General features: G+C 41.0%; 2 long non-coding RNA genes across 2 annotated transcripts; one reads left to right on the forward strand and one right to left on the reverse strand.

Moving 5' to 3' along the window:
• LOC113659206 lies at positions 1-27,925 on the forward strand. Its single transcript, XR_007137903.1, has 4 exons — positions 1-297; positions 16,280-16,421; positions 27,540-27,611; positions 27,705-27,925. It is a non-coding gene; the product is annotated as an uncharacterized LOC113659206 (long non-coding RNA).
• On the reverse strand, positions 17,438-24,426 carry LOC113659207. The gene is made up of 4 exons (XR_003444601.2): positions 20,577-24,426; positions 20,172-20,340; positions 19,724-19,880; positions 17,438-19,506 (listed from the first exon to the last, which is right to left on the reverse strand). It is a non-coding gene; the product is annotated as an uncharacterized LOC113659207 (long non-coding RNA).

Genomic DNA, 27,925 nt, shown 5'->3' on the forward strand with positions numbered 1-27,925 from the left:
AACACAATATTGCATAAATACATCAGGAGTGGCAAAAGCAGAGATTTCTGAAGCACGATCTGTCAGGGGTACCTGCCAATATCTTTTTAGCAGATCTAATTTGGTCACAAACTTTGCATTCGCTACTTGATCGACACAATCTTCCATGTGCGGAAGTGGAAAAGAATCAGCTTTTGTTAAAGACTTGACCTTACGATAATCAGTACAGAATCTGGAAGATCCGTCTGGCTTAGGGATGAGTAGACATGAAGAACACCATGGACCAGCACTAGGAATAGCTAGATTGTGCTCTAACAGGTACTGTGTTTCTTTCTTCATTAACTGTCTCTTTACTGGGTTTACACAATAAGCATTTTGCTTAACTAGGGCAAATGAACATCTTTATAGTGAGTTATCACGTGAGTAATCGAAGGAAAGTCATTAAACAAGGTTGGATACCTTTTAATAACAGTGGAAATATCTGACTGAGCAGGTACAGACAAGTGTGACAAATGTGACAATGTTTCAGAATTGTGCAAACGAGCTGATAAAAAGGAAGCACTACTCATTTTTAAATTCTGACAGTGGCACAGTACCTGGCGCAACAATAACATCAAGTCTACTAATGTCAGACTCAGAACGTGACACATAAGCTTTAGGCATATTAATGTGATGAATACGTGTTTTTCTCTTATGATCGGGGGTTTCATCTACATAATCTGTATCTCCAAGTTTCTCTTTGATCTCATACGGATCAGCAAATTTTGCTTGGAGTGCTGAACCTGGCGTAGGAATTAACACGAGAACTTAATCTCCAGACAAAAATGATCGAGTTGCTGTTTTATGATCGTAGTGAGTTTTCATTTGGATTTGTACAGAACTGAGCGATTTTGGTGCTAATTTCCAAACTGAATGCAAGCGTTCACAAAACGCACTGACGTAAACAAAAACATTACTAGTGGGTGACGGACGACCAAATGACAGAATTTGCTACTGCAGAATTTTCAAGGGACCCGAACAGTGTGTCCAAAAACCAATTCAGAAGAACTAAATCCAAGAGAAGCTTGTGTCGTGTTTCGACCTGAGCATCGACTTCAAAGTTTGATGGAATCGCTCAATGGCACCTTGTGATTGAGGATGGTATGCACTGGACACTTTGTGTTTAATAGCCAACTGTTTCATTACTTTGGCAAACACATTAGACATAAAATTAGTACCTTGGTCAGACTGAATGTACTTGGGCATTCCAAAAGTAGTGCAAAACTTGACAACTGCCTTGACAATTGCATGAGCTTTGATAGTACGTAAGGGTATTGGAAACCTAGTGGATGCACACATTAGTGTCAAAAGATAAGAATTACCAGACTTGGTTTTTGTTAATGGCCCTACACAGTCAATTCACAGTCACACTCCTAACATGAGTATTGGCTTCAACGGTGCAGGAGGAAGTACTTGGTTTGGCTTATCAGCATTTTGACATGCATGACAAGATTTACAAAATTTATCCACATCTGACTTCATGGAAGGCCAAAAGAAACATTTCAAAAGCTGATCGTAAGTTTTACGAATGCCCAAATGACCAGACAGTTCGTGATCATGTGCTAAGCTCAGCACTTGCTGTCTGTAAGGTTTCACTAGGTAGGTTTTACTACTTGAGAAACTTGGAGACCATTTACGCATCAAAACATCATCCTCAAAATAATACGTGACTGAGTGCTCGGGCAAATCAGACAACTTGATGGGAGCTTTTATGCAATGACTCAAAGTTTGATCAGTACGTTGAGCTTCAATCAACATTGGTTTACTAATGGGTAAATCGACATTTGGCAGTTCACACACTTCTACATCACATGTATCCTTATTTTCCTTTACACTATCTGAATTTTCAGCATACAGAAAAGAATCTGAGAGATCTACATGTCTCTAAATTTACATGCCTGAGATCGAGTAACAACACACGTGCCAAACACATCAGGAAATTCCTTAAACAAAACATCAGACGCAACAGGGACATCAATTACCTCGGACAGACAGAAAATTTTGTTACCTGCCAAATCATTCCCAAGAATGAGCGACACATCTTTAACAGGTAATTATGTACGAAGTGCCAGTTTAACATTGCCTGAAATACTTCCTGAACACAGGAACACTTGATGCGAAGGAACTTTAATTACAGTGAGATCAATTCCTCGAATTAATACACTAGAACCACAGCTAGACTGTTCAGAAACTGGCAACACACTTTGCAAGATAAAGGACTAAGCGGAGCCAGTATCCCTGAGAATGCGAATACGCTTTGTCTCAGAACTGGTTTCAGACAGTGAAACTACACCATCGTAAATGAATGGTTCAAAAGTTGACTCATTTGACAAATGTACAGATTCGTTTTGCTCGAGTGGCAAAACTGACTTCTCAACCAATGCAACATTTTTTGAAGAGTTCCCCTACTGGTTTTGGTTAGCGGTTTTCACAAGATTTCAAAACTCTTGCTGGTATGCTTCGGGGACTAATTCATATGCACGCAATACCTAATTTTTCATTACCTCATAGTCTAAGCTCTGTTCAAGCGTCAACACGGAGCAGACTTCTTGAGCTCGACCTTCGAGTTTGCATTGCAGCAACAGTGGCCAAACATTGCGATTTCGATGTAGCAGCAATCTGCACAAACACAGTGAAATAAGTATCTACTTCACTTTTTCAAAACAATGGTACAAGTGAAATTTGTCGGCTAACAACAAACTCAGGCTGGCCTACCTGTAGATTGAGGTGCAGGAATAGGGCTCGGGGTGAAAGCATTTATGGGTATCGACACTGGCGTGCTCACACCAAGAGCATCAGCTGCAGCTGAGGGCTGACCAGGTGATTTATTCCTAAGCTTGAGCTCCAACTCACATTGCACTGCTTTTATTTTGAACAATACTGTATATAAATATACATACAACAAACAAAGAAGAAAGTGCTAGTTCAAGTAATTTATAATGAAGTATTTCTTCAACCGTTGTTTGAATATAGCCAGTGACTCAGCTGTCCAGATCCCTAGGGAAGTTCATTCCACCACCTCAGTGCCAGAACAGAAAATAGACTTCTTGTATACTTACCTATTACCCTGAGAGATGGTGAGACCAGTCAAGCAGTACTGGTAGCTCTAAGGGTGTGAGGAGCAATATGATAAGTGATGTAAGAAGTAGGACTTTAAAGTAAGAAGGAGCTGGTCCAGTTTGCCTTTGTAGGCAAGCATCAGTGTTTTGAATTTGATGTGTGCAGTTACCGGAAGCCAGTGGAGGGAGCACTGTAGTGGGGTGGTATGCAAGAACATAGGCTGGTTGAAAACAAGTCGTGCAGCTACATTTTGGATCATTTGCAGAGGACGAATTGCATCATTGCCAGCAATGAGTTGCAATAGTCCAGTCTTGAGATAATAAGAGACAAGATGACAAGTACCTGAACATCCTGTATGGGCAAAAATGGCGGAATACTTCTAATGTTGTAGAGAAGGAACTGACATGAGCATGTCACATTACCAACATTCAAGGAAAAGGACAGCTGATTGTCCATGGGTATGCAAAATTTGTGAACTGTGACTGAAGGGGAGATCAGATCGTTATGAAAAGATATTGCAAGATTGTTATGCTCCATCTAGGGGTGAAGGCGCAACATGAAAGGGAATGAGAAAACAGAGGTAACTGAAAGAACAATATTTTAATGAGACGAACAATTGTACAAGTGGGGGTATGTCTTCAGGAGCCGACAAGCCCAAAATAACAAACAAAACAGTTAATTATTGTACCCTTTAACTTCCTATAACTACTTGGCAAACAAAAGAAAAAGGAAATACAATCACTTCCCTAACTCCCTGAACAAAAACACAATCAATAAAAGGTACAAACAAAAATGGCATCACTCTCCCTACCTCCCCAATAATACTATATATAACTATTTATAGGTTAGCTAATAAGTCCAAACAAGGGCAATCCAGAATCAAAGTAAAAAAACAGGCAGGAGTCAGTATTAACAGGAATGCTAAACACACAAATACAACAAGGGAGACAGCTGACCAGGCAGGGCGTGGAACCAGGCAAACCAATCAGTGTTCATTCTGCACAGAAACACAGACACCTCCCAAACAGAAAAGAAAAGTAGAAAAGGATGTAACAAAGATCATGACCTAGAGATGTATCACCTGGGATGATTAGCAATTCGATGATATGTCTGCCAGAGAGATCAGTTGAGTATCACCAGCATAACAGTGGTAAGAGAACCCGTGTGAGGAAATAACTTTACCAAGATAGTGAGTATACAGGGAGAAAAGGAGAGGACAAGGTACTTGAGCCCTGTGGGAGACCAGAGAGTCTGCATGGAGCAGATGTCATTCCCCTACATGTTACCTGATAATGAAATGTTGGAAGCAAAAAAGTGACATCGAGTGACAAGTTATGAGGGCCAGTCAACAGATTCAGAGCATCTGGAAAATCGCAGTCCTCTCCTTTCCTCCCTCAAATACCATGGCTATTGCTAGGATCTCAGCATGTCTTATATACAAATAAATTTAATTGAATTGAATGTCTGGTGGACATATCATCATGAATTCAAATTCAATTTATTTTTATAGTGCTTTTAACAATTCACAGTTTCAAAGCAGCTTTTCAGAAGTAAAGAAACAGAAGAGAAAAAAGAAATAAGTATATACAATAAGAAGAATAAAAATAAATAAATGAATACATATATCCATCCATCCATCCATCCATTTTCTACCGCTTATCTGGACCGGGTCGCAGGGGCAGCAGTCTAAGCAGGGATGCCCAGACTTCCCTCTCCCCGAAACACTTCCTCCAGCTCTTCCGGGGGAATACCGAGGCGTTCCCAGACCAGCCGAGAGACATAGTCCCTCCAGCGTGTCCTAGGTCTTCCCCGGGGCCTCCTACTGGTTGGACATGCCCGGAACACCTCCCCAGGAAGGCGTCCAGGAGGCATCTGGAACAGATGCCCGAGCCACCTCAGCTGACTCCTCTCGATGTGGAGGAGCAGCGGCTGTACTCTGAGCTCCTCCCGAGTGACCGAGCTCCTCACCCTATCTCTAAGGGAGCGCCCAACCACCCTGCGGAGGAAACTCATTTCGGCCGCCTGTATCCGGGATCTTGTCCTTTTGGTCATGACACAAAGCTCATGACCAAAGGTGAGGGTAGGAACATAGATCGACTGGTAAATAGAGAGCTTCGGCTTGCGGCTCAGCTCTTTCTTCACCACAACAGACCGGTATATCGACCGCATCACTGCAGAAGATACACCGATCTGCCTGTCGATCTCCCGCTCCACTCGTGAACAAGTCCCCAAGATACTTAAACTCGTCACTTGAGGCAGTAGCTCTCCACCAACCTGAAGGGGACAAGCCACCCTTTTCCGGCTAAGAACCATGGTGTCGGATTTGGAGGTGCTGATTCTCATCCCCGCCGCTTCACACTCAGCTGCAAAACGTCCCAGTGCAAGCTGGAGGTCATGATTTGAGGAAGCCAACAGGATAACATCATCTGCAAAAAGCAGAGATGAAATCCTGTGGTCCCCAAACCGAACTCCCTCCGGCCCCCGACTGCGCCTAGAAATCCTGTCCATATAAATAATGAACAGGACCAGTGACAAAGGGCAGCCCTGCCGGAGTCCAACATGCACCGGGAACAAGTCTGACTTACTGCTGGCAATGCGAACCAAACTCCTGCTCCTGTCATATAGGGACCGGACAGCCCTTAGCAGAGGGCCCCAGACCCCATACTCCCAGAGATCCCCCCACAGGTCACCACGAGGGACACAGTGGAATGCCTTCTCCAGATCCACAAAACACATGTGGACTGGTTGGGCAAACTCCCATGAACCCTCCAGCAGCCTGGCAAGGGTATAGAGATGGTCCAGTGTTCCACGACTGGGACGAAAACCGCATTGTTCCTTCGCAAACCGAGGTTCGACTATCGGCCGAATTCTCCTCTCCAGTACCCTGGTGTAGACTTTTCCGGGGAGGCTGAGGAGTGTGATCCCCTTGTAGTTGGAACACACCCTCTGGTCCCCCTTCTTAAACAGAGGGACCACCACCCCAGTCTGCATGTCCAAAGGCACTGTCCCCAACCGCCACGCGATGTTGCAGAGGCGTGTCAACCAAGACAGCCCCACAACATCCAGAGACTTGAGGTACTCAGGGCGGATCTCATCCACCCCCGGTGCCTTGCCACTGAGAAGCTTCTCAACTACCTCAGTGACCTCAGCTCGGGGGGTCGACGAGTCCACAACTGAGTCCTCGGCCTCTGCTGCCTCAGTGGAAGATATGTTGGTGGGGTTGAGGAGAACCTCGAAGTACTCCTTCCACCGTCCGAGAATGTCACCAGTCGAAGTCAGCAGATTCCCACTCCCTCTGTAAACAGTGTGAGCAGGGCACTGCTTCCCCCTCCTGAGACGCCGGACGGTTTGCCAGAATTTCTTAGAGGCCGACCGATAATCCTTCTCCATGGCCTCACCAAACTCCCCCATACTCGAGTTTTTGCCTCCGCAACCGCCCGGGCTGAAGCTCGCTTGGCCCTCCGGTACCTCTCAGCTGCCTCCGGAGTCCCCCGAGCCAACCATGCTCGATAGGACTCCTTCCGGGGTCTACCACCGGGGTTCGGGGGTTGCCGCCACGACAGGCTTCGGGGCTGAGCCCGGCCGGGCCCCGTGGGGTAAGACCCGGCCACCAGGCACTCGCATGCGAGTCCCAACCCCAGGCCTGGCTCCAGGGTCGGGCCCTGGTTGCGCCATACCAGGCGACGTCATGGACCTTGTTTTATTCTTCTTCATGAATGCATATATTTAAAGTTTAAAATTAATTTTAAAATATTAATTTCAAATTTATATATTTATATCTATCCTTGTCCCTAATGAGCAAGCTGGAGGAGTGTTAAAATGAATTTTCTTTATGGTAATTAATTTTTGTGCTTATTTCATTTTCTTTCCACATTTCTCTTTCTATGTCGGAATGAATGTGTTCTTCCCCCCACTATGGTCATGCTGACCTGTGATAAGTGTGTTCTTGTTTTTGTACCCTGTGTTTCTGCAAACATAAGCAGGATGGTAAGGCTTGCTGATAACGTAACCATAATCTTAAGGGAATAGAAAACGAGGATTCTCTGTCATGTAAAATTGTATTTCTTGTGTTATATGTTATATGTCATCTTCACCTCTTCTGATTTAATGTTCTTGATTTGAATCTATCCTGTTCCTTTAGTGCTCTTGACCGGATGAAAAGACAAGATAGGTTGAGCTGCTTGTGAGATTACTCGCAGGACACTCAGTTTCTCTTTGCTAATGTATAGGCTTTCTGACCTTCAATGCTTGGATAAGAGTTATGAGGAAGCAGCATTCTATCATACCCCTATCTATGTTGACAAAACTTGGCCTCCGCCTTATCTCATACACCATAGCTTACTGTATTTTCATTGCGTATATATTCTGCTCTGTAGCTCAGTCCTTTGAGCAGCTGTTTGGAATAAACCAGATTTGATTTCACTTGTGTGGTTTGTTCTCTCAGTGCTCTGGAGCTCCTATTGTTTTGCAGAGTTAAAGGGACACGGACAAGTGCGAGGAGGAATCTTTCTTACAAGGAGACAGCAGCAAGGAATGAAAATTTTCTAAAATAGAAAGTCTCTATTGTTCATCTATATGCTACCTGCCCTTTGAGGCCCAGAACTAAAGTGAGCTCAAATCATAGTCAACTTTGTGTAGTGATACTGGAATTAATTCACAATGGTAATCCTGCCCTGTCATGTCTCAGACCTGATAGATTCTGGATCCGCCATAAACCTGATACACCGCCAGCTTGCAGAAAAATCACAACTCCCTCTCACCCAATGCCTGTTCCTCTGAGGATGGTCGATGGATGGTCAACCCATTGGGGACATCCTCATCACACACCCCCTCTCACATTACAGATCAGTTTGTTTCAAATACATTGTGTTATACGTCACCTCGTATTTGACTATCCAGATCATTCTAGGATTTCCAAAGCTTCAGCTACACAATCCACAGGTATCGTGGTGCAACAGGGAACTCAAAGTCTGGTCACCCACTGCCTCAAACGCCCCCAGAGTCTTCCATGCCATAGCAAATAGAGAGCCTACAAACTATCCTCCAAAGCAACGTACCAACAGTATATAATTACCTAAGCAATGTATGGCTTAACGAACATGTAGCTGTCTTTCAGGCATTTGTAATGGAAGCACTAAGGCAGGGGTTCTCAAACTTTTCAGACCGCGACCCCTATATTAGACTGCTGACGACCCCCCAAATCTCGAAGCTAGGCTAAAACAAAAATAAATACTTCCCATAACTGTGAAATGCTTACAGACAGAATACGAACAAGATGCCTGTAACATTCGTGTAGCGTTGGCTGGTGCCTTGGAACAATTATAAGATCATGTATAATTGTATTGTACAGTAATTGTAAATGTATTCAGAAAAAAAATGTGATGGATGGGCATTGTGCGCGGAGCAAAGCAGGTCCACTCTAGGTTCAATTTTGGAGATCACCACCCGCAGATTATCTTCCACGTTAGGCCGTGACCTGTGTTTATTCTTAATGTAAGTCAGCGCAGAAATGTCTTTTCGCATAAATACTTTGAGCCAAATTAATAATAATAATAATAATACATTTTATTTAAAGGCGCCTTTCTAACACTCAAGGTCACCGTACAAAAGAAGAAGAAAAACAACAAAAAATATAGTTATACAATACTTACATAGAAAAAAAAAATTGGACCAACATTACAAATCATGATCTAGAATATGCTAAATTAAACAGATGAGTTTTAAGCTGAGATTTAAATGATCAAAGAGAATCAATATTACGGAGCTCAGATGGAAGTGAGTTCCAGAGCTGAGGTGCAGAGTAACTGAAAGCTCTGTTCTCCATCGTTACAAGACGGACAGAGGGAACAATGAAATGAGTGGAAGAAGAAGACCTAAGAGTGCGAGTTGGTTTTGGAGTATGAAGAAGATCAAGAAGATATGAAAGTGCAAGATTGTGGATAGCTTTAAATGTTAGAAGAAGAATTTTATACTTGATACGAAAATTAATGGGAAGCCAGTGTAGCTGTTCCAGAACAGGTGTAATATGATGGATAGAGGGAGTACGAGTGATAATACGGGCAGAAGAGTTTTGAACGAGTTGCAGCTTATGAAGGGTTTTGTGAGGAAGCCCAATAAGAAGAGAATTACAGTAGTCAAGCCGGGAGGTTACTAGACTGTGAATAAGAGTGGTGGTAGATTGAGTGGTGAGAAAGGAACGAAGCCTATTGATATTTCGAAGGTGAAAGTAGGCAGCCCGAGTAACATTATTTACATGTGAGGTAAAAGAAAGGGTACTATCAAAGATGACACCAAGACTCTTAACCTGAGATGAGGGAGCTATGAGAGATTCATCAATGGAAATAAGAAAATTCGAAAATTTGTTAAGCACAGTTTTTGTGCCTATAAGGAGAAATTCTGTTTTATTGCTATTTAGTTTAAGAAAATTCGCTGAAAACCATGATTTTATGTCAATGAGACAATCAGAAAGAGCAGATGGAGGGAGTTTGGAATGTGGTTTTGTGGAAAGGTAGAGCTGGGTGTCATGCATGATTACATCCAAAGCGGCTTTCGACAACTGTGGATATTCCAGCACGACAGAAACCCAGAACTCATCCGACGTCTTGCCGTCAAATGCCGTCCTCAGGGTTTGATTGGTTGAAAGTTCTATCAGCGCATCTTCCATATCTGACGCCAGATGATTTGCTGTGGTTACATTGAATGGTGACCTTATCCAGTCATATTGGATGGGAGCGTCTCCTTCAGGGAAATACTTATGAAAGTGATCCAAAAGGGACTGAAGGTGGGCAGTAATAAACACCTTGATGCTGTTAACACTGAGTGCATTTTCCTCCATGAATTCTTCCAGTTCAGAAAACATGTCTATGCGTCCCATTTCCACTCTCTCTCTCTCCAATGCACCAGCTTTCTCACAAATGCCTGCACTTTATCAATAAGGTACAAGATGTTTGTGTTTTCACCTTGCAGGGACACATTAAGGCCATTGAGTTTTTCAAAAATACATGACAATTATGTCAGTCTTGTCACCCAGTCAGGATCAGACAGATGCTCAGCAAGTGGGGATCTTTGGTCTGTGAGGAAAATGCGTACCTCATCCCGCAGCTTGTACAGGCGTGCTCGTACAAGCACATTTCCTCGTGACAGCCACCAGTTTGATTAAAGTTTCTCCAATGGTGTGTGGCTTTTATTGTCTGTGCAATTAAATATGCCACCTCATATGAAGCCCTCTTTGCGGGGCATGGGTTTGGCGGGCTGCCCTTCCAGATGTGGAGGGTAGTCCGGGCGGCTCATCCTCTTCTCTGCCCTCTGCATTTTCCGCTGATCCCACTCTCTCATCAGCAGGCATCTCTGCTCCCTTCTCTTTTTCTATTGATGATAATAACGACGGTTTTTCATTTTTAGATCTCAAAATAGACTGATTGCTGTTTAGCAACACACCAAATGTGTATCAAGCTAGCGCATGTTGTTGTGCTGTAAATTGTGACTGATGCCATCACTTAACTGTCGTAATTAATCGGAGCAAAGAAAGTTTTATTTCCAGTTTATTTTATTTATCCTAAATTTATACTTGCATCATTAACCTTTTTTAACATATAAAAAAATAAATAAAAAATAAATAAAAATAAATAAAAAAATAATAAAGTTTCTGGAAATCATCTCGCGACCCCCCACCCCCCACTTTGGGAACTGCTGCATTAAGGGACTTCCTGAATCTGTGCATATACCAAATCCTCACAAAATCAATTGTATGTGAAGAAAGAGAAGTGCGAATTTCACAGAGATGCATTCTTTTTATCATTCATACATGGCATTCATTCATGTACATTCATACATTATCAATGGCTGGGTGGTGGAAATGGACCTAGCAAAGTAAGGGCAGTCATGGAATGGCCCACCCCAACCAGCTTCAAGGAATTGCAGATTCTCAGATTCGCACACTTTTATAGAAGGTTTATTAGAAATTATAGCTCTGTGGCAACCCCCAGACAGCACTGCTATGAGGTAAACCACATAAGCTGCTGTGGTCGGACTCTGTACAAAACACCTTCAATGACCTCAAGAATAGATTTACCACAGCCCCTATCCTGAAACACCCAGGGCCCCACCTGCCATTCATCATGGAAGTAGATACCTCATGGACCGGAATAGGGGCTGTGCTCTCCCATCGTCATGGATCCCCAGCCAAACTGCACCATTGTGTGTTCTATACTAGAAAGCTCACCAACTATGATGTGGGAAACCAGGAACTGCTCTCCATCAATGATGCATTGGAGAAATGGAGACTGGTTGGAGGGGGCTCAATGTCCATTTCAAGTCCTAACGGGCCACATGAACTTGGAATACAAGTATTGAGACAAATCAATCCAGTGTCTTACCACTTACTACTTCCCCCTAGTTACTGCATATCACCAACAGTCCCTGCAACACTTCACAAACCAGAAACTTCACCACCACCACCCATCAAGATCGAGGGGGAATATCTGGTAAGAGCACTCATTGACTCCAGGAGACATGGGAGTCACCTGCAGTACCTTATAAATTGAGAAGGGTATGGTGCAAATAAATGGTTGTGGGTAAGCTCCAAAGACATACTAGACCTGTCTGTGATCACAGATTTCCACCAGTCACACCCAGACCATCCAGCCCCAAGACCCTGGGGGCACCGCAGGATAAGGACAACAGAAGGGAGGTTCTGTAAGAACATCTTTGCCAGCTCATCACTGGAATACTAACTTCTGGGTTCAGTAAAATACACTTATGGTTATAAATGCAAATATACAAATGGCAATAGGATGCGGAGTATTGTCAACCCTGTTGCGTACCAAGTCTGTTTTTTCTGCTCTACCTGTTTTTGCCTTTTTGCTATTGGATTTACTATGTCTGTGTACTGATTCTCCCCTGTTGCCTGCCAATTTGGATTGTTTGTGTCTCTTTTTTTTTTTGTATTTTTAAAGCTGTGTTATCATCCGAACATGGATTCCGCTGCTCCTCATTACACACTGAGACTATTTTTTCTATATTTAATCCGAGAGTTAGAATGACTGCTGTTCTCAGAGGAACTTCTAACATCAAAATGAATATTAATGTCTCCAACAAATACTGCTTTGTCTAAAGAAAGACTAGGCTTGAAAAGAAATCTGCAAATTCACAGAGGAATTCAGAATATGTCCATCCATATATCCATGAATATCTGCAACACCTTCTTCCCTGCCTGTTAGCCATGGCTGATGTATATAACTATAAATGGGCTAACAAGCCTTGTTTAATGCGACAAACTTGTTTGCTTTGACCCATGTTTCTGTTAAAGACAGAACACTAAACTTCAGATCAGTAATCATTTCATTAGCCATAAGAGCTTTAGATGCAAGAGATCTTATATTTAGTCCTAGCTTCAGATAAAAGGTGCTGGCTTTGCATTCACTATGATCTAATTTTATGCTAATAGAGTGTTTATAGATTTTTGTTAAGCTTGAGAAACAGACTCAATGCAGCTAGCAGACGGTTGGCTTATCCTGCTTGTCTGCTCCCTGACTCCTGGCCCTGAGAATGACAGCTCCTCACCTGAAACTCAATCCCAGCATAACCGTTCTGCTGATTCATCCCCAGGTCATGATCATTCGAAGTCGTTAGACAACTTCCTGATCTTCAAATCTGCAAATGATACAAAATACATCTGCAAAATTTCAACCTGCCTAGGTTTTCCCACACTAAGGTATTGCTGCTTTACCTGCACTGGCTTCATGCTTCATGCATTATATTCAAAACACTGATGCTTAACTACAAACCGAAAAATGGACCAGGTCCCTCTTACCTCAAAGTTTTTAACACTTCTTGCACTGTACCAAGCTCCCTCGGGTCTTCCAGCACTGCTCAATTAGTCCCACCATCTCTCAAAGTACAAGGTAGGTATTCATCAAGACTCTTCTCTGTTTTGAGACCTAGGTGGTGGAATGAACTTCCACTAGATGTAAACTGTTCAAACAATAAGTGAAGGCCTAGTCCTTCCTGAAATACTTAAAATAGAGCCATCATTTCTGTTATGAGAGACATGATGGCTCCCTCTGCTGGCCTGTAGAGTTCCTGGCTGCACTTTATCATCAGAACTCTACTTCCCACAATCCATTGCACCACCAGCTCAGCACACGTGTTTCCTATTTGCAGTCATCTGGGGTCTCATTTATAAAGCGTGCGTACGCAAAAAACGGGGCTGGAAACGTGCGTACGCCAGTTTTCGCGCAAAGGTTGTGATCTATGAAAAACAAACTTGCCGGAAAATGTGCGCACCTTTAAGCAAACTTTGAGACGTGCGTATGCACATTCTGGAGACAAAGGGAATTGGCGACACAGATGGTGAGGTCATGAACTGAAGTTAGATTCATGTGAGAAGAACGATTATAAGAATTAAAGACATTTAATTTTCACTCCATTTCATACGTTATATCCACATTATCATGAAGATTAAATAAAACCGTAAAATCCAAACGTAATTCAAAATGTATTAAAAATAAAATAATAATAATCAGCGCTACTCCATCCAGGGTGTATCCTGCCTTGATGCCCAATGACGCCTGAGGATAGGCACAGGCTCCCCATGACCCAAATAGTTCGGATAAGCGGTAGAAGATGAATGAATGTATAAATACTGCCTTACAGTCACATTGTCCACAACAGGAGTGCAGGAGGAGATGGCATGACTACATGTGATACAGAATAGCATGAAATACCTTTTTATTAGAGAACTGCAGAACACAGTGTAAAAACTAAATATTTTCCTTAATGTACATATATCATAAAATGTCAAAGTCTGCAAATACAGTCATGAAGCGCAATCGCTATTCATCATCGGTCCTAACTATTACGGTATTCATTACAAAACCGTCATGAAGAAGCATGTGCTCACTATAACATTTTCGTCTTAAATTTTCGCCCACAGATTAATTCTGTGATTTTGTCAAGGTGTTAACAATCAGTCTAATTGCTAGAAACATATAAATCCTCCGGTGACCCGGGTATGTAATGCTTCATGATGGCACTGCTGGTACTGTTGGAGTATTACGCCAATGGGAGAATAAGGAAAGAACGAGTTTTCAGGGACCATGATGATTTCCTGGCCCATTATGATGACTGGCTAATAAGCCGATTTAGATTCCCTAGAGCTGTGCTCTTAGATCTATGTGTTGAATTGGGTCCAGTATTAGAGAGGGCAACACACTGGAACCATGCAATCCCAGTCCAAATACAAGTCCTCACCACTCTGGGGTTCTTGTCAACCGGCTGTTTCCAGCGGAATTGGCAGACAGATAAATTATTTATATAAAAAAAACTATCACTTTGTGTCTAAGACCTTTTCGTATATGAAATAATTCTATTGGAATCTATCATCTCACCCTATATGTCTGATATATCACAGCCGTCCCTGAGTGCCATAATATCTGTCATTTTGAATGGTATATATACTTAATATGCTGAAATTAAAATGCAATTTGCAGCGATGTCTGGTTTCCCAAATGTAATTGGCGCAATTCACTGCACTCATGTTGCTATAAGGGCACCATCTGAAAATGAATTTGCTTATGTTTAACAATATTAAAAAGTAGAAATTGTAACAATTTTGTTTTTTAATATAATTATAACAATGTTGCTTTTAATATAATTATAACCTGCAGGTGACAGTGGCTACCCCCTCAGATGCTGGCTCCTCACCCCATTTTTAAACCCGCAGAGCGCAGAGGAAACTCATTATAACGAGGTCCAGTCTCGTTCCCGCGCAGTTGTGGAGCGTGTAATGGGCGTGTAAAAATGGGCGTGTACAGGGCGGGATATGAGGCTGGTTCACGTACACACATCTGCGGAAACATTGCTTACAGGTGTGCATACGCACGGTTTTATAAATCGGAATTTTTTTTGCCGTACGCCATTTTTGGCTTTTGGGCGTACGTAAACTTTTAGTAGGGATCCTACGCACAGTTTTATAAATGAGACCCCAGGACCGCCCGCACCCGCGAGATGCGTGTTCCACTCCCACCCGCACCTGCAATGTTTGTGTCCACTCCCGCCCACTCCCGCGGATTTTTTCTTGAGAGCTTGAGAAAATTTTGATTGTATACTAGTGCTGCACGATTAATCACATCGCAATCGGAATCGCGATATCAAGCCTGTGCGATGATATGATGCAAAATGCTGCGATTTTATGAAATAAATAAATAATAAATAAAAGCATGTGTGGACATAACCCATTCTCTCTGAAAGCTTCTCTCGTTTGTCTATTCCATAAAATACACCGCTATCCGCTAATAAAAAAAGACCAGTGAGTTTCAGTTTAGGCAGTGGCACGTGTGGCACGTATGGTCATGGTCATGGACTTTTTCCCGTGTGCAGCGCGGAACGGGTGAAGATGGATGCCGAGCAGACGGACACTGAACTGGTGGCCAGAAAAAAATGCTACCTCTGTTATATGTAGTGTTAATTTCGACCCTAGGAGTCGCGCTGCAATGTCTGCTTAGTATTGTCACATAAATGGGCATAGATATTGGAGAAGCTATGAGAACCTGATACAGTGTATCAGCGTTGAAAGATTCCATTGGCTTTCTATAAAACATCGACATCTGTGATTGGTAGGTATTTAGTCACATATGCATTAGAATGGGAGAACATGTCTAACAGTAACAGTCTCACTTTGTTTATAGGTATCGTGACGGCCTGTAATTATTCCAGTTGGCGTGCTCCGCGTTTGTATGACTGCAGTGCTGTCCTGTTTCCAGCGGGTTTTCAATCCAGTTGCCAGATCTGTTTCTAACGGGTTTCTAAGTTTATCTTTTGGTTATTTTCCTTTTGTGGTTGTTGCATATTGTTGTCTGTTTTTAGTTTTACAATATATTATTTTTGAAGTATTTCATTTGAAATTGATTTAATTCTTTGGTTTGCTGCTGTTCTTCAGTTGCAATTGATTTTTGTATTGCTTCTGGGGTTTGAACAGTTCATTTGGATTTTGATTTCTTATTTAAGTTACTTTCTATCCGACTGTGTTGGATTTAGTTTTGGATTTTTAGTTTCTTTTCCCTCTCTTATATTTTAATTTGTATTTTGTGGGAATTTGATTTATTGGAATTATTTATTGGTTGTGAAACTTTATTTACTTTTGTTTTCTTGTTGTCTTAGTTTTAAATGTGACTGTGGTTGATACATATATCTTTCTTGGCAGGGCCTGAGCACTAGGGGCGAAGGACTGGTTTTTGGTGGTGGTATTTCCTCACAAGTGTGCAGTGACCATCTCACTGTGTGTACTCAGTGAAGTACAGTGATTTACCTATGAGTATGGTCTGATTATCTGCTTTCCTATGCTGGTAAGCTCTAGTCCCTGTCTCTCAACTTGTTCAAGAACGAGATCTGTAGGTTGTTTGGCTGAAAAATGTTTCTTTAATTATTTTAATGTTTTAATGATGTCAATAAAGATAACTTTGTATCGTTACCTATGTCTCTGACTCTAATTGGTGATACAAACTTGTGTATGCCAGTTGTAGGTGTCCCTTTTCTTAAATTCTTTGGGTGAAATTCAAGGTGGCATAGTCAAAACTATCTTTATTTGTATTTTAGTAATAAATGTTATAGCACCTTCATACCCCCCCCCCCTCGTACCGCCACACACTGTTTAAACGAGTGTTCTCAATTTCTCACTGATACTTTTGTGATTCGCAGAGTTTTGACAATTTTTATAGCCTTGATATTGTTTCTTATTCAAAAGTGGTGACAAAAAAACTCAGCACCCCCATCCTGAAACCTCTTCCCCTGTCATAATCAAATCATAATCAAAAGTAATAATTAGGCTTAAAAGCTAATGTAAGGGAATCAAGTTTAATAATTACATGTAATATTGCTCTAAATATCATCTATAAAGGTGTGTGCAATACCATGTATAACTTGCAATAAGTTGGTAATTTACACACACATATATAATACACTGTACACCTACAGTTTTGATCTTAGGCTTTTCATTAATCAGCATTAATGTGTTATTTTTTATTTTAATTTGAAAACGTTTTGCATTTTGTTTGTTGTTGCTAGTTTGAGTTTAGAAATACAAATTTCAGCATTATCAGTAATCTATGTGTGCATTTTCCTTGAGAACCAAGCAAGTAACTCATGATACCATTTGTTTATTATATCGCAATATTGACCTCAATAATCGCAATATTTTCCCTAAATCGTGCAGCCCTATTGTATAGAAATGATCAGACTAATTATTAGTTCAGGCTAATGTCCAGAATAACAGAATTAAACATGATTGCATTTAAATAAGAAATTAATACTAATGCTAATACTAATCTTCTTCCCAACGTCATGTGTTGACTCCATTCTTATTATTAGGCTACACACCAAATCCCACCGGGTCCCGCAGATCTCCCGCTAAATTTTTTCACCGCCCTGCGTTGGGTCCCGCGGGTCCCACGGGAGCCCAATCCCAATGTAGCCCTCTACTCTGTTGCATGTTTGTTCAATGGCCTGGTCACAAGCAACTGAGGCAAATCCATGGACACTTTGACGTTGGACAGTCCACTGGCCTTTAACACTAAGCTCACTGTGGCAAGAAGGTTGTGTGAGAGGCAAACTGAACATTTCCAACCAGTATGAAGGTAAATACCTAGCATAATTTACATGATCATAAGCAAAAACCATGGCATCATCAAGCGCACTGTTGACAGGTGAAGCTGCCAGTCCGATTCTCGTGTTGCTCTCACAAACAAAAGGAATATCTACCATGTCAATGTATGAACTCCAGAAGGCAAACGTTGGGTTTTCTGTACTTCTTTTTACAAACTCTACATATTTTGAACACATTTCATCAAATTTTTCATTTGTGCACATAACATCCATGGCTCTGTCCTGGAATGCACATTTCATCTCATGAATGACATCCATACACTTATTTCTCTCCTCTGGTGGCAAAGAGTCTAAGAAGGTGAGAAATCTAATGCGTTGCACACTCTCATATAGAAGTTTGTGTGCCCTCATGCTATGCTTGTAGTGGTGACCACTGATCACTCCACTGATGGATCCTGGGGCAACAACTTCAGACTCAACGAGTATGTCTTGCAGTCCTGCATCTCCAAACCGTTTTCCTAGAATGCTCAGGTAGGACATGCATGTGTGAAATTCTAGTCTAATCACTATACGATGAGTAAAGTCATTGTCTTTCCAGCAGATCTGCTGAGCTTTGGCTTTTATAGCTTGGTCAAAAACTAACACTACTATATACGGTCCAATTCTACCTGATCAACAATTTGGACACTTCGCTTCAGAATTGTGTTTACTTTTGCAGAGTGCCATCAACTTGAAGCAACGTATGGAAACCTGTCCAGCTTGGGATTGTGCATCTTTCAGCATCTATGGACTAAAAACATATGCCAGTTCAGTTTGTGCAGCAGACATTGTGTTCAACTTGTATGTGCCTACCTGTAATTGAACACTTTAATGATGAAACAAGTTCTGTGGTCCTTGCTTTTTAGACTGATGGTACTGTTCGATAGGGAGTCAAGGGAGTGCTTTGAATGAGGAAACTCCCTTTTGTAGTGGTTCTCTGTCTGTTGTTGACACAGGTTGAACTACAGAACTTTGAAGCATAATCCCATTTGTGTGGTGAGTAGTTCCACGACCTGATAATGTCTCCTCCCCAAAGTCAATATTGTCCCACACAAGTATTGTAGGAACCTTCTTTGAAAACCCCTTTGGTATTTTGTCTCTACTCTACTAGTTGAAGTTGGGCAAGGCTACTGTCTAGACTGACAACTGTGTCCCATGATGCACAATGTCCTAGTCTATTTAGAAGTGACACAATCTGCGATGAACCAGTTAAATGGGGAATGGTTAGACCAAGACACAATGATTTGGGTGTCTGCCTCCAGCCCTTAGATGCAAGATACACAATGTCTTGACAAATAGATATCACTTTTAGGTTCAAATCATCTGTAATATCAACATAATGGGCCAGTGTTGGTTCCTCAGTTGCACCAATAATCCAGGAAATTAGGTTGTACAGTACAGTTAGAGTGGCACAACAAATTTTGCTTCACTCACATTTAATCTGATGTGGGTGGCCATGGACAAGTCATACCGGGAGAGTCACATATGAGCATCTTTAATATTAATGCTGCACTATAAAGTGTCCTTGTGTCCTCTGTAGTATTGATAGAGCCCACTGAAGTTTGTCTTTGAGGACCGGCTGTTTTACTTGACGTGTTTTCACCGTCACTTTGGCTAGTTACCTCAGTCAACCCTGTTGTTTCTGTACCTGATGGATGAGGGAGCCCGTCGATCAGCTTATCTGCAGACAGTGTCTCAACAAAAACCAGCTCACTGATGTTGCGCTTTTTGGGTGAGTGAAACACCAGCTGGGGGAAATCGCAACTCAACATCCTCTTCAATTTATCCTTCCTGAAACAAAGATACATCGAAAGATGATCACAACAGTTTAAATAAAGATATATTCCCACTGAAAACAACTTAATTAAAATACACTGTACACCAGCTTCTACAAGTAAAAAAATTATTATCATTATTATAAATCCAATTTGTGTAAGAAACATTTTTTTTGCATAAACATTGTTTTCAAAGCTGTGTAATAAATAGAAACTTGTTTTGTCTTAATTACCTGTAGTTGGAAGCATCAAGATCTTCGTGTTTTCACAAGATTTAAAAATATCCTTCTTAACTGCATCATCGTCAGCACCTCTTGGTTTACAATTATTCTATGACGGATGATGCTCTCACAGAAGATCTTGTAGCTGACATCGAAGGTTGGCTCATTTCTGAAAAGAAAACACAGAAAAGATTATATATGATATTACTTTGTGCCATAACTATTTCACACTGGATTCCATTTTAAATATGCAATACTATAATCGGTAATAAAACATTACTTGTTCATTCACCCTTCACAAACCACTATACATTTATTTGATCATTTTGAATTACTGTGAATTACTGAGTTGTGCAGTCAAAACTGTGTTTACAGACAAATAATACAGACTATGCAGATATATGTTTTACCTTTGAAATTAATTTTTAATTATCATTTGATCGTCAATATATTAACTCACTGTTCTTCTGAGGTCCCAGTAACTGTTGCAGTAGACTTCGTCAAGAACCTGGTGTACTGTCTGTAACAGGACTTGTGGTATCGCACCTCCAGAGAGACACAGTCTTTGTCTTGAATATGCAGAAGAATGCTAGTGTCTTCCTTCATCTCAGCAGCTTTCAGCAACTGGCCTGTAAATAAATATTATATATCATACATTACAAAACGAGATTGTAAATAAAAAACATTATATAAAAACTGTTAAACAATATTGAGTATTTTGATTATACTGTAGCTGTATGCAAAACAATAAATAATTTGTAAACAGTACATAAATTATGTAATTGTAATCTAAATTTAGCCATGGTATACAGCATATAGCATAAAACTTTAAAGTTAAAACTTTTGTGTGTGTGTCTGTACCCACCTGCACATAACGTTTCTGCCTGTGAAAGATGGTCCTTCTGTCGTTTGCCTGCCACAGTAATGTACTTGTCAATTTTTTTTTACAAATTATGCACAAGGCAGGAATCACAGGTTATGGATGCACAAGCTATTGGCAGGCCCGTCATGGACCTAAGTTTCTTTTTAGGACATTCAGTTGTTGAGGTACTACTACTCGATGACACAGACTGGTCTTTGTGAACATCTTGAATTTCAGGATGCTGTATGACACGTTTCTCTGCCGTATCCAGGTGCTTTTTGTCAATGAAACGCCTGTAGCAAGTGGAATGAAATCCAGTGTCTTTGGGAATATTTTCAAATTAAATTTCTAGACAATGTTTGTATGTTTCTGCTATTCTCTGATTCTCACCATGCAAACCAAGACACAGTTTGATGCTATTTCTGTATGTATCCCATTGTGTGTGTGTAAAATCCTTCGTTTCTTCTTTCTTTATGGACGTGAGATGCATATAGCATTGTTTATAATCCTTTTTACGGAGTTTAGAATGAGGTCTGACCGTAATTTCCTCTTCTTCGCTACTCGATATTGACATCAAGGGCGCAGGCATCTTGGAATCATAGGTCCAAAAAGCGGCCACCTTATCGGTTGTGCTTCCTACACGTGACGCGAAGCCGAATCACTCATGATCAAAATATGATTACGTGATGAAGGAACTATTGGCGACTTTAAACACTAATAAAAAATGAAACTGCACAATTATACATGGAGAACTTTTATTTACTCGCTTAAAACCAATAGCTCTTTTTAGTGGAATGAAAAGAATTTAGTGCCCCATATATGGGAACGGGATGAAACGAAAAACGGCTTCACCTTACGGCCTATGACCAAACTTTAGCACACTGTGTTGAAGCTGCTGTTCAGCTAGAGGACTCTAGAGATACTAGAATAGCTTTTATTTGGGAAGGTAACGTTCTGATGCGTCGTTGGAAGCCACGTAATGTTGATGAGGCTTTAACTCCCTACCAAATTGTTTTGCCCTCTGATTATCGTTCTCACGTATTGCAACTTGACCATGAACATCCTCTCTCTGGCCATCTTAGGGTTAATAAAACTTACAAGCGAATTTCCAGATACTTCTTTTGGCCTGGATTGAAGTCCAGCGTTTTCAAATTCTGCAAGTGTTGTCATGTTTGCCTAATAGCGGGTAAGCCTAATCAAATCATACCTTCTGCTCCCCTCCATCCAATTCCAGTGGTGGGAGAGCCGTTTGAACTTTTTATTTTGGATTTTGTTGGGCCACTACCGAAATCTAAATCAGGACACCAATATCTTTTGACTTTGATGTGTGCTGCCACCAAGTTTCCAGAAGCTGTTCCGCTCCGTACTCTTAGAGCCCAGGCGATAGTGAAGGAGATGGTTAAGTTCTGCTCAACGTTTGGGTTACCTAAGGTTATCCAAATGGACAGAGGTACTAACTTCACTTCAAAAGTGTTTGCTCAAGTGTTGAAAGAGTTGGGAGTTGACCATAGATTATCCAGTGCATACCATCCAGAGTCCCAGGGTGCACTGGAGCGTTTTCACCAAACCCTGAAGTCCATGCTACAGTATGCGCATATTGTCTAAACACTGGTAGAGACTGGGTTGAGGGTTTGCCATTTTTAATGTTTGCAGTTAGAGAGACGATGAAGGAGGCATTGGGTTTCAGCCCTTCTGAACTTGTTAATGGGCACACTGTTCGGGGGCCGTTGAAACTACTAAGTGAGCAGTTGTTGAATAAAAAACAGTGTCTAGTAATGTTTTGGACTATGTATGTGCTTTCCGTATGTGCAAATCTGAATCGTTTTTGCACTGACTACTGAAAGGTTAATAACATCACCAAGCCTGACTCTTTTCCTCTTCCCGCGAATAGAGGACTGTGTTGACAAAGTTGGTTTTGCTCGATATGTCACCAAACTGGATCTTCTGAAAGGATACTGGCAGGTGCCCCTCACACCTTGAGCCTCAGAAATCTCTGCTTTTGTTACCATTGACAACTTTCTGTTTTCTAAGTATTCTGTTATGGCTTTTGGCATGCGGAATGCTCCTGTGACTTTCCAATTCCTAAAGCATCAGTTACTGTCAGGGGTGAAGAACTGTGAAGCTTACCTGGATGATGTGGTCATCTATTCAGCTAGTTGGGGAGACCATCTGAATAGTCTCAACCAGGTTTTTAGTAGGCTATCTGAGGCATCATTGACTTTAAACTTGGTGAAGTGTGAATTTGCGAAGGCTGTTGTTACCTACCTTGGCAAGGGTAAGTAAGGCCGGTTGAAGAAAAAGTTGCTATGATACTAAATTTTCCTCTTCCTACTAATAAAAGGGAGTTAAGAAGGTTTCTTGGTATGGCCGGTTATTACAGAAGTTTCTGTAAAAACTTTGCTTCTGTGGTTGCCCCTTTGATGAATCTCCTTAACACCTCTAGAAAATTTGTGTGGGATCAGGGTTGTAATTGTGCATTTAATGCTGCCAAAGACCTCTTGTGCCATGCTCCAATCCTTGCTGCTCCTGACTTTGCTATGCGTTTCAAGCTGCAGGTGGATGCGAGTTCCTCAGGGGCAGGTGCTGTACTGCTGCAAGAAGACTCCACTGGCATAGAACATCCTGTGAGTTACTTCTCCAAAAAGTTTACCAAATGCCAACAGAGTTACAGTACTATTGAAAAGGAGGCTCTAGCCTTAATATTGGCACTGCAACACTTCGAGGTATACTTGGGAGGTAGTTGTACCCCAGTAGTGGTTTACACCAATCACAACCCCTTGGTATTTTTGGGAAGAATGTGTAACTCGAACCAACGACCGATGCACTGGTTGTTGATAATGCTGGTTGTTGAAAAGTACAATCTCAACATCCAACATCAGAAAGGTACAGAAAATGTTGTAGCTGATGCTCTTTCTAGAGTATATAATGTGGACAAACAAAATGTGGAATAGTTACCAGTAACTGTGGTATTGAATACCTTTCTTGATTTTACAAACACCCTATTTGAAGTATTGTTTGTAACTAATGGTGGGGGTGTTACGTCCAAAGACGTATATTTTGCCTTGTCCTGTGGTTGTTGTGTTGTCTCCTGCTCTCCTATGGCTCCTCCCACTGTCTGCTCTCAGGTCACCTAATTGCTTCCTCCCAGCTGCACCTGTTTACCAACCGGAGGGAAAGGAGTTTAAAAGCAGAGCAGAAGGCTCAGTCAGGGAGACCTTTTTCTCCAAGAGCATGATCCGTGTCCTGCCCTGCGCAGTGAATTCCATGTTGTGCTCGCTATCCAATGTTATAGTGATCGGTGACTTTGGTACTGATTGTTCTTTTTGTTATCTCGTGTAATTTCAGGAACGGTAGGTAGGTGCCATTTTATTTTGTGAATCCTTGTTTTCTCCTGTTTTGTGTTAGCTAGGGAGTGAGTTCAGGTACCTGTTATTTATTTGACTTTTTTGTTATAGGTTATGAAGATTTTCATTCCCCAGGCAGTGAACTTTTGTTTGTTATTTTGGCCCTCCTGAGATTTTGTTCCCTTCCTCAGTTTAACCCTGATTTACTTCCTGTTATATCCAGATGCTTAAATAAACCTTTTAAATTTGATACAAAACGGTGTGGTGCTCATACATACATACATACACACACACGACAGGAAATATTGCATTGAATCGTATACAGTAATTGCCCAATGATGAGTGAGATTTAAGTTATAAATATAGGCTTCACAACAAAACCATATATATCCACCTTATTGGGCGAAATCAAATGAAAGTGTTCCCACATTTCAGAACGTGATCTCAACAGGCTCCATTGACAACTCGCAACAATAAGCGCTACTAAACTAGCTATACAGTAATTAGGGCTGCACGATTTGGGGAAAATGTCATATTGCGATTATTGAGGTCAATATTGCGATTGCGATAGCCATATAATAAACAAATGGTATCATGAGTCAACTTGCTTGGTTCTCAAGGAAAATGCACACACAGATTACTGATAATGCTGAAATTTGTATTTCTAAACTCAAACTAGCAACAACAAACAAATGCAAAATGTTTTCATATTAAAATATAAATCTAGATTTGTAAAGTTTGTCGCGACAAACTTTGATGTTGGCTTTGACGGTGCAAGTATTCGCAAAGGCCGGTGCATTTTGAAGGCGAGTGGACAGAAAGATTGTGAAAGCTACTGGACCGCTAGGGTGCCAATACTTTTGGAGGTGAGCGGACATGAGCATGTGACGTGACCATGTGCTGAGTGTTTTGATATGTCACAATACTTTTGGCAAAAAGTGGCTACTGAGGGTTTGGACATTTCATGTCAATACTGCAGTCATTATGGGATTCTACTTGTTATACTGCATAGTACATGCAATTCTTAATGTTGGATGTAATTGTGTGTGTGAGAGCTTAGAGGACTTTTCGGAATTCCCTATTCAAGTCTAAGGGATGTTCGATCGTCAACTACGGGAAAACCGAAAATTCCGTCGGAACTCCGAAATAAAAACTTCGTCCGGAGTAAGGTCCTAAAGAACCTGTCCGATTTCAGTGTAAATCGCTCGAAAACTTGCCGAGTTATAAACCTTAAAAGTTTATAATGGAAGTCTATGGGGAAAAAAGGCCACTTTGAGCTTCTGGACCGGGAATGCCGGATTCCGATCTCTTAGAAAAATAGAAGCAACAAACTTCAGACCAGGGTCTACGACATATCCGAATTTGGTGCATGTGGCTCGAAAGCCCTAGGCCACATTTTTTTAAATAAATTTTTGTCTAAGAATAATAATAATAATAATAACTAGATTTGTAAAGTTTGTTACGACAAACTTTGATGTTGGCTTTGACGGTGCAAGTATTCGCAAAGGCTGGTGCATTTTGGAGGCGTGTGGACAGAAATATTGTGAAAGCTGCTGGACCACTAGGGTGCCAATACTTCGAGGTGAGCAGACATGAGCATGTGACATGACCATAATACCCCTGGGGCAGTACCCCTCAATGTGCTGAGTGTTTTGATATGTCACATGTCCATGTTGCGCAAATTTTTGATTTCGCTTGTTTTGGGGGCGGGGCTACACGTGACGTCACGTGACGTGACCAGAATACTCGTGGGGCAGTTCCCCTCAATGTGCTGAGTGTTTTGATATGTCACATGTCCATGTTGTGCAAATTTTTGATTTCGCTTGTTTTGGGGGCGGGGCTACACGTGACGTCATGTGGTGTCGAGTGACGTCACCAGAATACCCGGTGGGGTGCCAATACTTTTGGCAAAAAGTGGCTACTGAGGGTTTGGACATTTCATGTCAGTACTGCAGTCATTATGGGATTCTGCTTATTATACTGCTTAGAACAGTACATGCAATTCTTAATGTTGGATGTAATGTGTGTGTGAAAGCTTAGACGACTTTTCGGAATTCCCTATTCAAGTCTGTGGGATATTCGATCGTCGACTACGGGAAAACCGAAAATTCTGTCGGAACTCCGAAATAAAAACTTCATCCGGAGTAAGGTCCTAAAGAACCTGTCCGAGTTCGGTGTAAATCGCTCGAAAACTTGCCGAGTTATAAACCTCAAAAGTTTATAATGGAAGTCTATGGGGAAAAAGGCTACTTTGAGCTTCCGTACCGGGAATGCCGGAATTCCGATCGCTTAGAAAAATAGAAGCAACAAACTTCAGACCAGGGTCTACGACATATCCGAATTTGGTGCATGTGGCTCGAATGCCCTGGGCCGCATTTTAAAAAAAAAATGTTGTCTAATAATAATAATAATAATAATAATAATAATAATAATAATAATAATAATAATAAGCTTATAACGGAAATCAGAATGTTGGCTTCTACAAAGCCAACATAATAATAAGCTTATAACGGAAATCAGAATGTTGGCTTCTACAAAGCCAACATAATAATAATAATAATAATAATAATAATAATAATAATAATAATAATAATAATAAGCTTATAACGGAAATCAGAATGTTGACTTCTAAAAAGCCAAAATAATAATAATAATAATAATAATAATAATAATAATAATAATAATAATAATAATAATAATCTTATAACGGAAATCAGAATGTTGGATTTGTAGAAGCCAACATAATAAGCTTATAACGGAAATCAGAATGTTGGCTTTGTAGAAGCCAACATCATAATTAGCTTATAATGGAAATCAGAATGTTGGCTTTTACAAATCCAACATAATTAGAAATATTATTGAACAAATTATCTAATGATCACTTCCAGCACAAAAATTTACCGATAATGTACTCACCCCCTTGTCATCCAAGATGTTCATGTTTTTCTTCTTCAGTTGTAACAAAATAGTTTTTTGAGGATTTCAGAATTTATGTCCATATAGTGGACTTCTTTGGTGCCCACGACTTTGAACTTCCAAAATGCAGATTCAAAGGGCTCTAAATGATCCCAGCCGAGGAAGAAGGGTCCTTTACCTAGTGAAAGGATCGGTTATTTTTTTAAAAATTGATAATTTTATACTTTAAACCTCAAATGCTTGTCTTGTCTAGCTCTCCGTGTATTACAGTTCAGGACAGTTAGGGTATGTCGAAAAACTCCCATCTCATTTTCTTCTTTGATCTTCTTTGCATGTTCCTTTTGATGATTTTGAAGTTAAAGGCGAAAATGAGTTGGGAGTTTTTCGACATACCCTAACTGTCTTGAACTGGAATACACATAGTTGATCCAGAGCTAGACAAGATGAGCATTTGAGGTTAAATATAACACATGGTGCACCGAGTTCTAACTCAGGGCACCATAGAAGTCCACTATATGGACAGAAATCCTGAAATGTTTTCCTTAAACATTTTCTTTACGACTGAAGAAAGAAAGACATAAAGATCTTGGATGACAAGGGGGTGAGTAAATTATCAGTAAAATTTTGTTCTGTATGTGAACTTCTAATTTAAAGGTGAAATATTTAGTCCCCATACATTTTTTTTATGTTCTTTGTGTTTATACAGGTTGGGATAGTGACCTCTCTTCCATAAGAATTCTGTTGCATCTGATCCCACCTTCTGCCCAAGGCCAGAAAAGTTTGTTTGTTTGGTTGGTTGTTTGAATTTTTCTGTTTTACATTTAAGATATTTATTGGTGATGGTTTTCTTCAATTTGCTTGGTTTTCTCAGAGTGGAACAAACATTGAGGAGCATTTTCGAGAAATCACAGCTATTGCTCAGCCCTATCTCCTGGCCGTGGGACCCCAGAAGAATTCCGTTCACCAGTACAGCTGCACACAGGAAGCAAGCTGCACACAGGAAGCAAGCTGCACACAGGAAGCAAGCTGCACACAGGAAGCAAGCTGCACACAGGAAGCAAGCTGCACACAGGAAGCAAGCTGCACACAGGA

Source organism: Tachysurus fulvidraco, chromosome 15, assembly GCF_022655615.1.
Source record: "Tachysurus fulvidraco isolate hzauxx_2018 chromosome 15, HZAU_PFXX_2.0, whole genome shotgun sequence".
Lineage (NCBI taxonomy): Eukaryota > Metazoa > Chordata > Actinopteri > Siluriformes > Bagridae > Tachysurus > Tachysurus fulvidraco.